Genomic DNA, 13749 nt, shown 5'->3' on the forward strand with positions numbered 1-13749 from the left:
GCCCCGTGTCTCTTCCCTTCCCCCACACCCCCTGCTCATGCCCCGTGTGTCTCTCCCCTTCCCCCCACCCCCCGCTCATGCCCCGTGTGTCTCTCCCCTTCCGCCCTCCACCCCCGCGCTCATGCCCCGTGTGTCTCTCCCCTTCCCCCATCCCCCCTCATGCCCTGTGTGTCTCTCGCTACCCCCCGCTCATGCCCCGTGTCTCCCTGTGTTACCCCCCCACCCATGCCCTTCTCCCCTGTTACTCCCCACCCCCGCTCATGCCCCGTGTCTCTCCCCTTTCCACCACCCCCCACTCACACCCAGTGTGTCTCTCTCCTCCCACCACCCCCCACTCATGCCCCGTGTGTCTCTCCCTTCCCCCACCCCCCGCTGATGCCCTGTGTCTCTCTCCCCTTCCCCCCACCCCCTGCTCATGCGCTGTGTCTCTCTCCCCTTCCCCCCACCCCTGCTCATGCCCCGTGTCTCTCTCCCCTTCCCCCCCACCCCCCGCTTATGCCCCGTGTGTCTCTCCCCTTCAACCCCGAGCATGCCCGTGTCTCTCTCCCCTTCCCCCCACCCCCCGCTCATGCCCCGTGTCTGCCTTCCCTTCCCCCCACCCCCGCTCATGCCCCGTGTCTCTCTCCCGTTCCCCCCACCCCCCGCTCATGCCCCGTGTCTCTCTCCCCTTCTCCCCCACCCCCGCTCATGACCCTTGTCTCTCTCCCCTTCCCCCACCCCCCGCTCCTGCCCCGTGTCTCTCTCCCCTTCCCCCCACCCCCCCGTTCATGCCCCATGTCTCTCTCCCCCTTCCCCCCACCCCTGCTCATGCCCCGTGTCTCTCTCCCCTTCCCCCCACCCACCGCTCATGCCCCGTGTGTCTCTCCCCTTCCCCCACCCCCCGCTCATGCCCCGTGTCTCCCCTGTTCCCCCCCACCCCCCGCTCATGACCTGTCTCCCCTTTTACCTCACACCCCTGCTCATGCCCCGTGTCTCCCTTGTGTTACCCCCAGCTCATGCCCCGTGTCTCCGTTGTGTTACCCCCCACCCCTGCTCATGCCCTGTGTCTCCCTTGTGTTACCCCCCACCCCCCGCTCCTGCCCCGTGTCTCCCTTGTGTTACCCCCACCCCCGCTCATGCCCTGTGTCTCCCTTGTGTTACCCCCCACCCATGCCCTGTCTCCCCTGTTAACGCCCACCCCCCGCTCATGCCCTGTGTCTCCCTTGTATTACCCCCCACCAACCACTCATGCCTCGTGTCTCTCCCCTTCCCCCCACCCCCGCTCATGCCCCGTGTCTCTCCCTTTCCCCCCACCCTCGCTCATGCCCCGTGTCTACCTACTGTTCCCCCCACCCCCCGTTAATGCCCCGTGTCTCTCCCCTTCCCCCCACCCCCCGCTCATGCCCCATGTCTCCCCCTTCCCCCCACCCCCCGCTCATGCCCCATGTGTCTCTCCCCTTTCCCCCACCCCCCGCTCATGCCCCTTGTGTCTCTCCCCTTCCGCCCACCCCCCGCTCATGCCCCCTTGTGTCTCTCCCCTTCCGCCCACCCTCCACTCATGCCCCGTGTCTCTCCCCTTCCCCCCTACCCCCCGCTCATGCCCTGTGTCTCCCTCCTTTCCCCCCACCTCCACGCTCATGCCCCCTGTGTCTCTCCCCTTCCCACCACCCCCGCTCATGCCCCGTGTGTCTCTCCCCTTCCCCCACCCCCGCGTGTCTCTCCCCTTTCCCCCACCTCTCGCTCATGCCCCGTGTCTCTCCCCTTCCCCCACACCCCCTGCTCATGCCCCGTGTGTCTCTCCCCTTCCCCCCACCCCCCGCTCATGCCCCGTGTGTCTCTCCCCTTCCCCCCACCCCCCACTCATGCCCCGTGTGTCTCTCCCCTTCCCCCACACCCCCGCGCACATGCCCCGTGTGTCTCTCCCCTTCCCCCCATCCCCGCTCATGCCCCGTGTGTCTCTTGCCACCCCCCACTCATGCCCCATGTCTCCCTCCTTTCCCCCCAACCCCCGCTCATGCCCCGGGTATCTCTCAGCCCGCTCATGCCCTGTGTGTCTCTCCCCTTCCCCCCACCACCCGCTCATGCCCCGTGTCTCTCCCCTCCCCCCACCCCCTTCTCATGCCCCGTGTCTCCCTACTGTTCCCCCCACCACCCGTTCATGCCCGTGCCTCTCCCCTCACCCAACCCCATCCTTATGCCCCGTGTCTCCCTACTGTTCCCCCACCCCCTGCTTATGCCCCGTGTGTCTCTCCCCTTCCCCCCACCCCCCGCTCATGACCTGTCTCCCCTGTTACCCCCCACCCCCAGCTCATGCCCTGTGTCTTTCTTGTTCCCCCCACCCTCCACTCATGCCCCGTGTCTCCCTTGTGTTACCCCCCACCCCCATCTCATGCCCCGTGTCTCCCTTGTGTTACCCCCCACCCCCCGCTCATGCCCCGTGTCTCCCTCGTATTACCCCCCACCCCCCGCTCATGCCCCGTGTCTCCCTGTGTTACCCCCCCACCCATGCCCTGTCTCCCCTGTTAATCCCCACCCCCCGCTCATCCCCCGTGTCTCTCCCCTTTCCCCTACCCCCCGCTCATGACCTGTGTCTCTCCCCTTCCCCCACACCCCCTGCTCATGCCCCGTGTGTCTCTCCCCTTCCCCCACACCCCGCGCTCATGCCCCGTGTGTCTCTCCCCTTCCCCCCATCCCCGCTCATGGCCCGTGTGTCTCTTGCCACCCCCCACTCATGCCCCATGTCTCCCTCCTTTCTCCCCACCCCCCGCTCATGCCCCGGGTATCTCTCAGCCCGCTCATGCCCTGTGTGTCTCTCCCCTTCCCCCCACCACCCGCTCATGCCCCGTGTCTCTCCCCTCCCCCCACCCCCTTCTCATGCCCCGTGTCTCCCTACTGTTCCCCCCACCACCCGTTCATGCCCGTGCCTCTCCCCTCACCCAACCCCATCCTTATGCCCCGTGTCTCCCTACTGTTCCCCCACCCCCTGCTTATGCCCCGTGTGTCTCTCCCCTTCCCCCCACCCCCCGCTCATGACCTGTCTCCCCTGTTACCCCCCACCCCCAGCTCATGCCCTGTGTCTTTCTTGTTCCCCCCACCCTCCACTCATGCCCCGTGTCTCCCTTGTGTTACCCCCCACCCCCATCTCATGCCCCGTGTCTCCCTTGTGTTACCCCCCCACCCCCCGCTCATGCCCCGTGTCTCCCTCGTATTACCCCCCACCCCCCGCTCATGCCCCGTGTCTCCCTGTGTTACCCCCCCACCCATGCCCTGTCTCCCCTGTTAATCCCCACCCCCCGCTCATCCCCCGTGTCTCTCCCCTTTCCCCTACCCCCCGCTCATGCCCCGTGTGTCTCTCCCTTCCCCCCACCCCCCGCTCAAGCCCCGTGTGTCTCTCACCTTCCCCCCCACCCCCGCTCATGCCCCGTGTCTCTCTCCCCTTCCCCCACCCCCACCCCTGCCCATGCCGTGTCTCTCTCCCCTTCCCCCCACACCCCGCTCATGTCCCATGTCTCTCTCCCCTTCCCCCCACCCCCCGCTAATGCCCCGTGTCTCTCTCCCGTTCCCCCCACCCCCGCTCATGCCCCGTGTCTCCCTCATGTTACCCCCCACCCCCCGCTCATGCCCCGTGTCTCCCTTGTGTTACCCCCCACCCATGCCCTGTCTCCCCTGTTACCCCTGTTACCCCCCAACCCCCGCTCATGCCCCATGTCTCTACCCTTCCCCCCGCTAATGCCCCGTGTGTCTCTCCCCTCCCCCACCCCCCACTCATGACCCGTGTGTCTCTCCCCTCCCCCCACCCCCCGCTCATGCCCCGTGTGTCTCTCACCTTCCCCCCCACCCCCCGCTCATGCCCCGTGTGTCTCTCCCTTCCCCCCACCCCCCGCTCAAGCCCCGTGTGTCTCTCACCTTCCCCCCCACCCCCGCTCATGCCCCGTGTCTCTCTCCCCTTCCCCCCACCCCCACCCCTGCTCATGCCGTGTCTCTCTCCCCTTCCCCCCACACCCCGCTCATGTCCCATGTCTCTCTCCCCTTCCCCCCACCCCCCGCTAATGCCCCGTGTCTCTCTCCCGTTCCCCCCACCCCCGCTCATGCCCCGTGTCTCCCTCGTGTTACCCCCCACCCCCCGCTCATGCCCCGTGTCTCCCTTGTGTTACCCCCCACCCATGCCCTGTCTCCTCTGTTACCCCCCACCCCCGCTCATGCCCCATGTCTCTCCCCTTCCCCCCGCTAATGCCCCGTGTGTCTCTCCCATCCCCCACCCCCCACTCATGACCCGTGTGTCTCTCCCCTCCCCCCACCCCCCGCTCATGCCCCGTGTGTCTCTCACCTTCCCCCCCACCCCCCGCTCATGCCCCGTGTGTCTCTTGCCACCCCCCACTCATGCCCCATGTCTCCCTCCTTTCCCCCCACCCCCCGCTCATGCCCCAGGTATCTCTCAGCCCGCTCATGCCCTGTGTGTCTCTCCCCTTCCCCCCACCACCCGCTCATGCCCCGTGTCTCTCCCCTCCCCCCACCCCCTTCTCATGCCCCGTGTCTCCCTACTGTTCCCCCCACCACCCGTTCATGCCCGTGCCTCTCCCCTCACCCCACCCCATCCTTATGCCCCGTGTCTCCCTACTGTTCCCCCACCCCCTGCTTATGCCCCGTGTGTCTCTCCCCTTCCCCCCACCCCCCGCTCATGACCTGTCTCCCCTGTTACCCCCCACCCCCAGCTCATGCCCTGTGTCTTTCTTGTTCCCCCCACCCTCCACTCATGCCCCGTGTCTCCCTTGTGTTACCCCCCACCCCCATCTCATGCCCCGTGTCTCCCTTGTGTTACCCCCCCACCCCTCGCTCATGCCCCGTGTCTCCCTCGTATTACCCCCCATCCCCCGCTCATGCCCCGTGTCTCCCTGTGTTACCCCCCCACCCATGCCCTGTCTCCCCTGTTAATCCCCACCCCCCGCTCATGCCCCGTGTCTCTCCCCTTTCCCCTACCCCCCGCTCATGCCCTGTGTGTCTCTCCCTTCCCCCCACCCCCCGCTCAAGCCCCGTGTGTCTCTCACCTTCCCCCCCACCCCTGCTCATGCCCCGTGTCTCTCTCCCCTTCCCCCCACCCCCACACCTGCCCATGCCGTGTCTCTCTCCCCTTCCCCCCACACCCCGCTCATGTCCCATGTCTCTCTCCCCTTCCCCCCACCCCCCGCTAATGCCCTGTGTCTCTCTCCCGTTCCCCCCACCCCCGCTCATGCCCCGTGTCTCCCTCGTGTTACCCCCCACCCCCGCTCATGCCCCGTGTCTCCCTTGTGTTATCCCCCACCCATGCCCTGTCTCCCCTGTTACCCCCCACCCCCCGCTCATGCCCCATGTCTCTCCCCTTCCCCCCACTCATGACCCGTGTGTCTCTCCCCTCCCCCCACCCCCCGCTCATGCCCCGTGTGTCTCTCACCTTCCCCCCCACCCCCCGCTCAAGCCCCGTGTGTCTCTCCCTTCCCCCCACCCCCCGCTCAAGCCCCGTGTGTCTCTCACCTTCCCCCCACCCCCGCTCATGCCCCGTGTCTCTCTCCCCTTCCCCCCACCCCCACCCCTGCTCATGCCGTGTCTCTCTCCCCTTCCCCCCACACCCCGCTCATGTCCCATGTCTCTCTCCCCTTCCCCCCACCCCCCGCTAATGCCCCGTGTCTCTCTCCCGTTCCCCCCACCCCCGCTCATGCCCCGTGTCTCCCTCGTGTTACCCCCCACCCCCCGCTCATGCCCCGTGTCTCCCTTGTGTTACCCCCCACCCATGCCCTGTCTCCCCTGTTACCCCCCACCCCCCGCTCATGCCCCATGTCTCTCCCCTTCCCCCCGCTAATGCCCCGTGTGTCTCTCCCCTCCCCCACCCCCCACTCATGACCCGTGTGTCTCTCCCCTCCCCCCACCCCCCGCTCATGCCCCGTGTGTCTCTCACCTTCCCCCCACCCCCCGCTCATGCCCCGTGTGTCTCTCCCCTTCCCCCCCACCCCCTGCTCATGCCGTGTTTCTCTCCCCTTCCGCCCCACCCCCCGCTCATGCCCCGTGTGTCTCTCCCCTTCCCCCACCCCCCGCTCATGCCCCATGTCTCTCCCCTTCCCCCACACCCCCTGCTCATGCCCCGTGTGTCACTCCCCTTCCCCCCACCCCCCGCTCATGCCCCGTGTCTCTCTCCCCTTCCCCCCCGCTCATGCCCCGTGTTTCTCTCCCCTTCCCCCCACCCCCGCTCATGCCCCGTGTCTCTCTCCCCTTCCCCCACCCCCCGCTCATGCCCCGTGTGTCTCTCCCCTTCACCCCCGCTCATGCCCGTGTCTCTCTCCCCTTCCCCCCACCCCCCGCTCATGCCCCGTGTCTCCCTCCCCTTCCCGCCCACCCCCGCTCATGCCCCGTGTCTCTCTCCCCGTACCCCCCACCCCCCGCTCATGCCCCATGTCTCTCTCCCCTTCCCCCCACGGCTCGCTCATGCCCCGTGTCTCTCTCCCCTTCCCCCCACGCCCCGCTCATGCCCCGTGTCTCTCTCCACTCCTCCCCACCCCCACTCATGCCCTGTGTCTCTCTCCCGTTCCCCCCACCCCCTGCTCATGCCCCGTGTGTCTCATCCCTTCCCCCACCCACCGCTCATGCCCCGTGTGTCTCTCCCCTTCCCCCCCAACCCCCCGCTCATGCCCCGTGTCTCCCCTGTTCCCCCCACCTCATGACCTGTCTCCCCTCTTACCCCCCACCCCCGCTCATGCCCCGTGTCTCCCTTGTGTTACCCCCCACCCCCGCTCATGCCTGTGTCTCCCTCGTGTTACCCCCCCACCCCCTGCTCATGCCCTATGTCTCCCTTGTGTTACCCCCCACCCATGCCCTGTCTCCCCTGTTACCCCCCACCCCCCGCTCATGCCCCATGTCTCCCTTGTGTTACCCCCACCCCCCACTCATGCCCCGTGTCTGTCTCCCCTTCCCCCCACCCCCCGCTCATGCCCCGTGTGTCTCTCCCCTTCACCCCCGCTCATGCCCGTGTCTCTCTCCCCTTCCCACCACCCCCGCTCATGCCCCGTGTCTCTCTCCCCTTCCCCCCACCCCCGCTCATGCCCGTGTCTCTCCCTTTCCCCCCACCCTCCTGCTCATGCCCTGTGTCTCTCCCCTCCCCCCACCACCCGCTCATGCCGCGTGTCTCTCCCCTTCCCCGCACCCCCTGCTCATGCCCCGTGTCTCTCTCCTCTTACCCCCACCCCCCACTCATGCCCTGTCTCTCTCTCCCCTTCCCCCCACCCCTGCCCCGTGTCTCTCTCCCCTTCCCCTCCCCCACCCCCACCCCCGCTCATGCCCCGTGTGTCTCTCCCCTTACCCCCCACCCCCTGCTCATGCCCCATGTGTCTCTTCCCTCCCCCCACCCCCCGCTCATGCCCCGTGTCTCTCTCCCCTTCCCCCACCCCCTGCTGCTCATGCCCCATGTCTCTCTCCCCTTCCCCCCACCCCTGCTCATGCCCCGTGTGTCTCTCTCCTTCCCCCCACCCCCCGCTCATGCCCCGTGTGTCTCTCCCCTTCCCCCCACCCCCCGCTCATGCCCGGTGTGTCTCTCCCCTTCCCCCACCCCACGCTCAGGCCCCGTGTGTCTCGCCCCTTCCCCCACCCCCCGCTCATGCCCCGCGTGTCTCTCCCCTTCCCCCCCACCCCCGCTCATACCTCGTGTCACCCTACCGTTCCCCCACCCCCCGCTCATGCCCCGTGTCTCTCTCCCCTGAACCCTCCACCCCCCGCTCATGCCTCATGTGTCTCTCCCCTTCCCCCCACCCCCTGCTCATGCCCCGTGTGTCTCTCCCCTTCCCCCCATCCCCGCTCATGCCCTGTGTGTCTCTCGCCTCCCCCCACCCCCCACTCATGCCCCGTGTGTCTCACCCCTTCCCCCCCACCCCCTGCTCATACCCTGTGTCTCCCTACTGTTCCCCCAACACCGGCTCATGCACCGTGTCTCTCTCCCCTTACCCCCCAACCCCGCTCATGCCCCGTGTGTCTCTCCCCTTCCCCCCCACCCCCCGATCATGCCTCATGTGTCTCACCCCTTCCCCCACCCCCCGCTCATACCCCGTGTCTACCTACTGTTCCCCCCACCCCCCGCTCATGCCCCGTGTCTCCCCCTTCCCCCACCCCCGCTCATTCCCCGTGTGTCTCTCCCCTTCCCCCCACCCCCGCTCATGCCCCGTGTGTCTCTCCCCTTCCCCCAACCCCTGCTCATGCCCCGTGTGTCTCTCCCCTTCCCCTCTACCCCCCGCTCATGCCCCGTGTCTCCCTCCTTTCCCCCCACCTCCCGCTCATGCCCCCTGTGTCTCTCCCCTTCCCCCACCCCCGCCCATGCTCCGTGTGTCTCTCCCCTTCCCCCCACCCCCAGCGTGTCTCTCCCCTTTCCCCCACCTCTCGCTCATGCCCAGTGTCTCTTCCCTTCCCCCACACCCCCTGCTCATGCCCCGTGTGTCTCTCCCCTTCCCCCCACCCCCCGCTCATGCCCCGTGTGTCTCTCCCCTTCCCCCCACCCCCCGCTCATGCCCCGTGTGTCTCTCCCCTTCCGCCCCCCACCCCCGCGCTCATGCCCCGTGTGTCTCTCCCCTTTCCCCCATCCCCCCTCATGCCCTGTGTGTCTCTCGCCACCCCCCGCTCATGCCCCGTGTCTCCCTGTGTTACCCCCCCACCCATGCCCTTCTCCCCTGTTACTCCCCACCCCCGCTCATGCCCCGTGTCTCTCCCCTTTCCACCACCCCCCGCTCACACCCAGTGTGTCTCTCTCCTCCCACCACCCCTTCACTCATGCCCCGTGTGTCTCTCCCTTCCCCCACCCCCCGCTCAAGCCCCGTGTGTCTCTCACCTTCCCCCCCACCCCCCGCTCATGCCCCGTGTCTCTCTCCCCTTCCCCCCACCCCCCGCTGATGCCCTGTGTCTCTCTCCCCTTCCCCCCACCCCCTGCTCATGCGCTGTGTCTCTCTCCCCTTCCCCCCCACCCCCCGCTTATGCCCCGTGTGTCTCTCCCCTTCAACCCCGCGCATGCCCGTGTCTCTCTCCCCTTCCCCCCACCCCCCGCTCATGCCCCATGTCTGCCTTCCCTTCCCCCCACCCCCGCTCATGCCCCGTGTCTCTCTCCCGTTCCCCCCACCCCCCGCTCATGCCCCGTGTCTCTCTCCCCTTCTCCCCCACCCCCGCTCATGACCCTTGTCTCTCTCCCCTTCCCCCACCCCCCGCTCCTGCCCCGTGTCTCTCTCCCCTTCCCCCCACCCCCCCGCTCATGCCCCATGTCTCTCTCCCCCTTCCCCCCACCCCTGCTCATGCCCCGTGTCTCTCTCCCCTTCCCCCCACCCACCGCTCATGCCCCGTGTGTCTCTCCCCTTCCCCCACCCCCCGCTCATGCCCCGTGTCTCCCCTGTTCCCCCCCACCCCCCGCTCATGACCTGTCTCCCCTGTTACCCCACACCCCTGCTCATGCCCCGTGTCTCCCTTGTGTTACCCCCCACCCCCAGCTCATGCCCCGTGTCTCCGTTGTGTTACCCCCCACCCCTGCTCATGCCCTGTGTCTCCCTTGTGTTACCCCCACCCATGCCCTGTCTCCCCTGTTAACGCCCACCCCCCGCTCATGCCCCGTGTCTCCCTTGTATTACCCCCCACCCCCCACTCATGCCTCGTGTCTCTCCCCTTCCCCCCACCCCCGCTCATGCCCCGTGTCTCTCCCTTTCCCCCCACCCTCGCTAATGGCCCGTGTCTACCTACTGTTCCCCCCACCCCCCGTTAATGCCCCGTGTCTCTCCCCTTCCCCCCACCCCCCGCTCATGCCCCATGTCTCCCCCTTCCCCCCACCCCCCGCTCATGCCCCATGTGTCTCTCCCCTTTCCCCCACCCCCCGCTCATGCCCCTTGTGTCTCTCCCCTTCCGCCCACCCCCCGCTCATGCCCCCTTGTGTCTCTCCCCTTTCCACCACCCCCTGCTCACACCCCGTGTCTCTCTCCCCTTCCCCCCACCCACCGCTCATGCCCCGTGTGTCTCTCCCCTTCCCCCACCCCCCGCTCATGCCCCGTGTCTCCCCTGTTCCCCCCCACCCCCCGCTCATGACCTGTCTCCCCTGTTACCCCACACCCCTGCTCATGCCCCGTGTCTCCCTTGTGTTACCCCCCACCCCCAGCTCATGCCCCGTGTCTCCGTTGTGTTACCCCCCACCCCTGCTCATGCCCCGTGTCTCCCTTGTGTTACCCCCCACCCCCCGCTCCTGCCCCGTGTCTCCCTTGTGTTACCCCCACCCCCGCTCATGCCCTGTGTCTCCCTTGTGTTACCCCCCACCCATGCCCTGTCTCCCCTGTTAACGCCCACCCCCCGCTCATGCCCCGTGTCTCCCTTGTATTACCCCCCACCCCCCACTCATGCCTCGTGTCTCTCCCCTTCCCCCCACCCCGCTCATGCCCCGTGTCTCTCCCTTTCCCCCCACCCTCGCTCATGCCCCGTGTCTCTCCCCTCCCCCCACCACCCGCTCATGCCCCATGTCTCTCTCCCCTTCCCCCCACCCCCGCTCATGCCCGTGTCTCTCTCCCCTTCCCCCCAACCCCACTCATGCCCGTATCTCTCTCCCCTTCCCCCCACCCCCCGCTCATTCCCCGTGTCTCTCTCCCCTTTCCCCCCACCCCCCGCTCATGCCCCATGTCTCTCTCCCCTTCCCCCCACCCCCCGCTCATGCCCCGTGCCTCTCTCCCCTTCCCCCCACCCCCGCTCCTGCCCCATGTGTCTCTCCCCTTCCCCCAACCCCCGCTCATGCCCAGTGTCTCTCCCTTTCCCCCCCGCTCATGCCCTGTGTTTCTCTCCCCTTCCCCATCCCCCGCTCATGCCCCGTGTGTCTCTCCCTTTCCCCCCGCACATGCCCCGTGTGTCTCTCCCCTTCCCCCCCACCCCCCGCTCATGCCCCGTGTGTCTCTCCCCTTCCCCTCCACCCCCCGCTCATGCCCTGTGTGTCTCTCCCCTTCCCCCCCACCCCCCGCTCATGCCCCGTGTCTCCCTACTGTTCCCTCCACCCCCCTGCTCATGCCCTGTGTCTCTCTCCCCTTCCCCCGACCCCCCGCTAATGCCCCGTGTCTCTCTCCCCTTCTCCCCCACCCCCTGCCCCGTGTCTCTCTCCCAATCCCCCCACCCCCCACTCATGCCCACGTCTCTCTCCCCTTGCCCCCAATCCCCGCTCATGCCTGTGTCTCTCTCCCCTTCCCCCCACCCCCTGCTCATGCCTCGTGTGCCCTGTTCCCCCCACCCCCCCACTCAGGCCCCGTGTCTCCCTTGTGTTACCCCCCACCCCCTGCTCATGTCCCGTGTCTCCCTTGTGTTACCCCCCACCCCCTGCTCCTGTCCCGTGTCTCCATTGTGTTACCCCCCCACCCCCTGCTCATGCCCGTGTCTCCCTTGTGTTACCCCCCACCCTCCGCTTATGTCCCGTGTCTCCCTTGTGTTACCCCCATGCCCTGTCTCCCCTGTTACCCCCACCCCCGCTCATGCCCCGTGTCTCCCTTGTGTTACCCCCCACCCCTCACTCATGCCCTGTGGCTCTCCCCTTCCCCCCCACCCCCCGCTCATGCCCCGTGTCTCTCCCTTTCCCCCCACCCCCCACTCATGCCCCGTGTCTCTCCCCTCCCCCCACCCCCCGCTCATGCCCTGTGTCTCTCCCCTTCCCCCCACGCCCCGCTCATGCCCCGTGTCTCTCTCCCCTTCCCCCCGCCCCGCTTATGCCCTGTGTCTCCCTTGTGTTACCCCCCACCCCCCGCTCATGCCCCGTGTCTCCCTTGTGTTACCCCCTCAACTCCCCGCTCATGCCCCGTCTCTCCCTTGTGTTACCCCTACCCCCCGCTCATGCCCGTGTCTCTCTCGTATTCCCCTCACCCCCGCTCATGCCCCGTGTCTCCCCTGTTCCCCACCACCCCCCCACTCATGCCCCGTGTTTCCCTCGTGTACCCCCCCGCTCATGCCCCGTGTCTCCTGTGTCCCCCCCACCCTCCGGTCATGTCCCGTGTCTCCCTCCTGTACCCCCACCCCCCGCTCATGCTCCGTGTTTCCCTCCTGTAGCCCCACCCCCGCTCATGCCCTGTGTTTCCCTCGTGTTCCCCGTACCCCCCCGCTCATGCCCCGTGTCTCCCTCATGTTACCCCCCACCCCCGCTCATGCCCCGTGTCTCCCTTGTGTTACCCCCCACCCCCGCTCATGCCCCATGTCTCCCTTGTGTTACCCCCCACCCCAGCTCATGCCCCGTGTCTCTCTCGTGTTCCCCCCACACCCTGCTCATTCCCCGTATCTCCTGTTGCCCCCACCCCCCACTCATGCCCCATGTCTCCCTCGTGTTCCCCCCACCCCCGCCTCATGTTTCCCTTGTGTTACCCCCACCCCCTCCTGCTCATGCCCTGTGTCGCCCTCGTATTCCCCCCACCACCCCCTCATGCCCCGCGTCTCTCTCCTTTCCCCCAACCCCCCGCTCATGCCCCGTGTGTGGCCCTGTTCCCCCACCCCCGCTCATGCCCCATGTGCGCCCTGTTCCCCCACTCATGCCCCATGTGCCCTGTTCCCCCCACCCCTGCTCATGCCCCGTGTCTCCCTCGTGTACCCCTTCACCCCGCTCATGCCCTGTGTGTCACCTGTTGCCCCACCCCCCGCTCATTCCCCGTGTCTTCCTCGTGTTCCCCCCACCCCCCGCTCATGCCCTGTGTCTCCATCATGTACCCCCTCACCCCATCGCTCATGCCCCATGTGTCTCCTGTTGCCCCCACCCCCGCTCATGCCCCGTGTCTCCCTCGTGTTCCCCCACCCCCCCGCTCATACCCTGTGTTTCCCTCGTGTTCCCCCCACCCCCCGCTCATGCCCCGTGTTTCCCTCGTGTTACCCCTCTACCCCCCCGCTCATGCCCCGTGTCTCCCTCGTGTTCCCCCCACCCCCCGCTCATGCCCCTTGTCTCTCTCCTTTCCCCCCACCCCGCTCATGCCCCGTGTGTGCCCTATTCCCCCACCCCCTGCTCATGCCCCGTCCCCCCACCCCTGCTCATGCCCTGTGTGCCCTATTCCCCCACCCCCTGCTCATGACCCTTGTGTGCCCTGTTCCCCCCACCCCCGCTCATGCCCCATGTGTGCCCTGTTCCCCCCACCCCCTGCTCATGCCCCGTGTGTGCCCTGTTTCCCCCACCCCCCGCTCATGCTCCGTGTCTCCCTTGTTCCTCCCACCCCCCGCTCTTCCCCCGTGTCTCCCTCGTGTTCCTCCCCACCCCCGCTCATTCCCAGTGTCTCCCTCGTGTTCCCCCCACCCCCCGCTCATTCCCCGTGTCTCCCTCGTGTTCCTTCCCATCCCCCGCTCACGCCCCGTGTCTCCCCTGTTCCCCCCACCCGCTGCTCTTGCCCCGTGTCTCTCTCGTGTTCCCCCCACCCCCGCTCATGCCCCGTGTTTCCTTCCTTTTCCCCCCACCACCCGCTCATGCCCCGCGTCTCTCTCCTTTCCCCCAACCCCCCGCTCATGCCCCGTGTGTGGCCCTGTTCCCCCACCCCCGCTCATGCCCCATGTGCGCCCTGTTCCCCCACTCATGCCCCATGTGCCCTGTTCCCCCCACCCCTGCTCATGCCCCGTGTCTCCCTCGTGTACCCCTTCACCCCGCTCATGCCCTGTGTGTCACCTGTTGCCCCACCCCCCGCTCATTCCCCGTGTCTTCCTCGTGTTCCCCCCACCCCCCGCTCATGCCCTGTGTCTCCATCATGTACCCCCTCACCCCATCGCTCATGCCCCATGTGTCTCCTGTTGCCCCCACCC

The sequence above is a fragment of the Ambystoma mexicanum genome, chromosome 5q, assembly GCF_040938575.1.
Source record: "Ambystoma mexicanum isolate Mex_15411 chromosome 5q, UKY_AmexF1_1, whole genome shotgun sequence".
NCBI lineage: Eukaryota > Metazoa > Chordata > Amphibia > Caudata > Ambystomatidae > Ambystoma > Ambystoma mexicanum.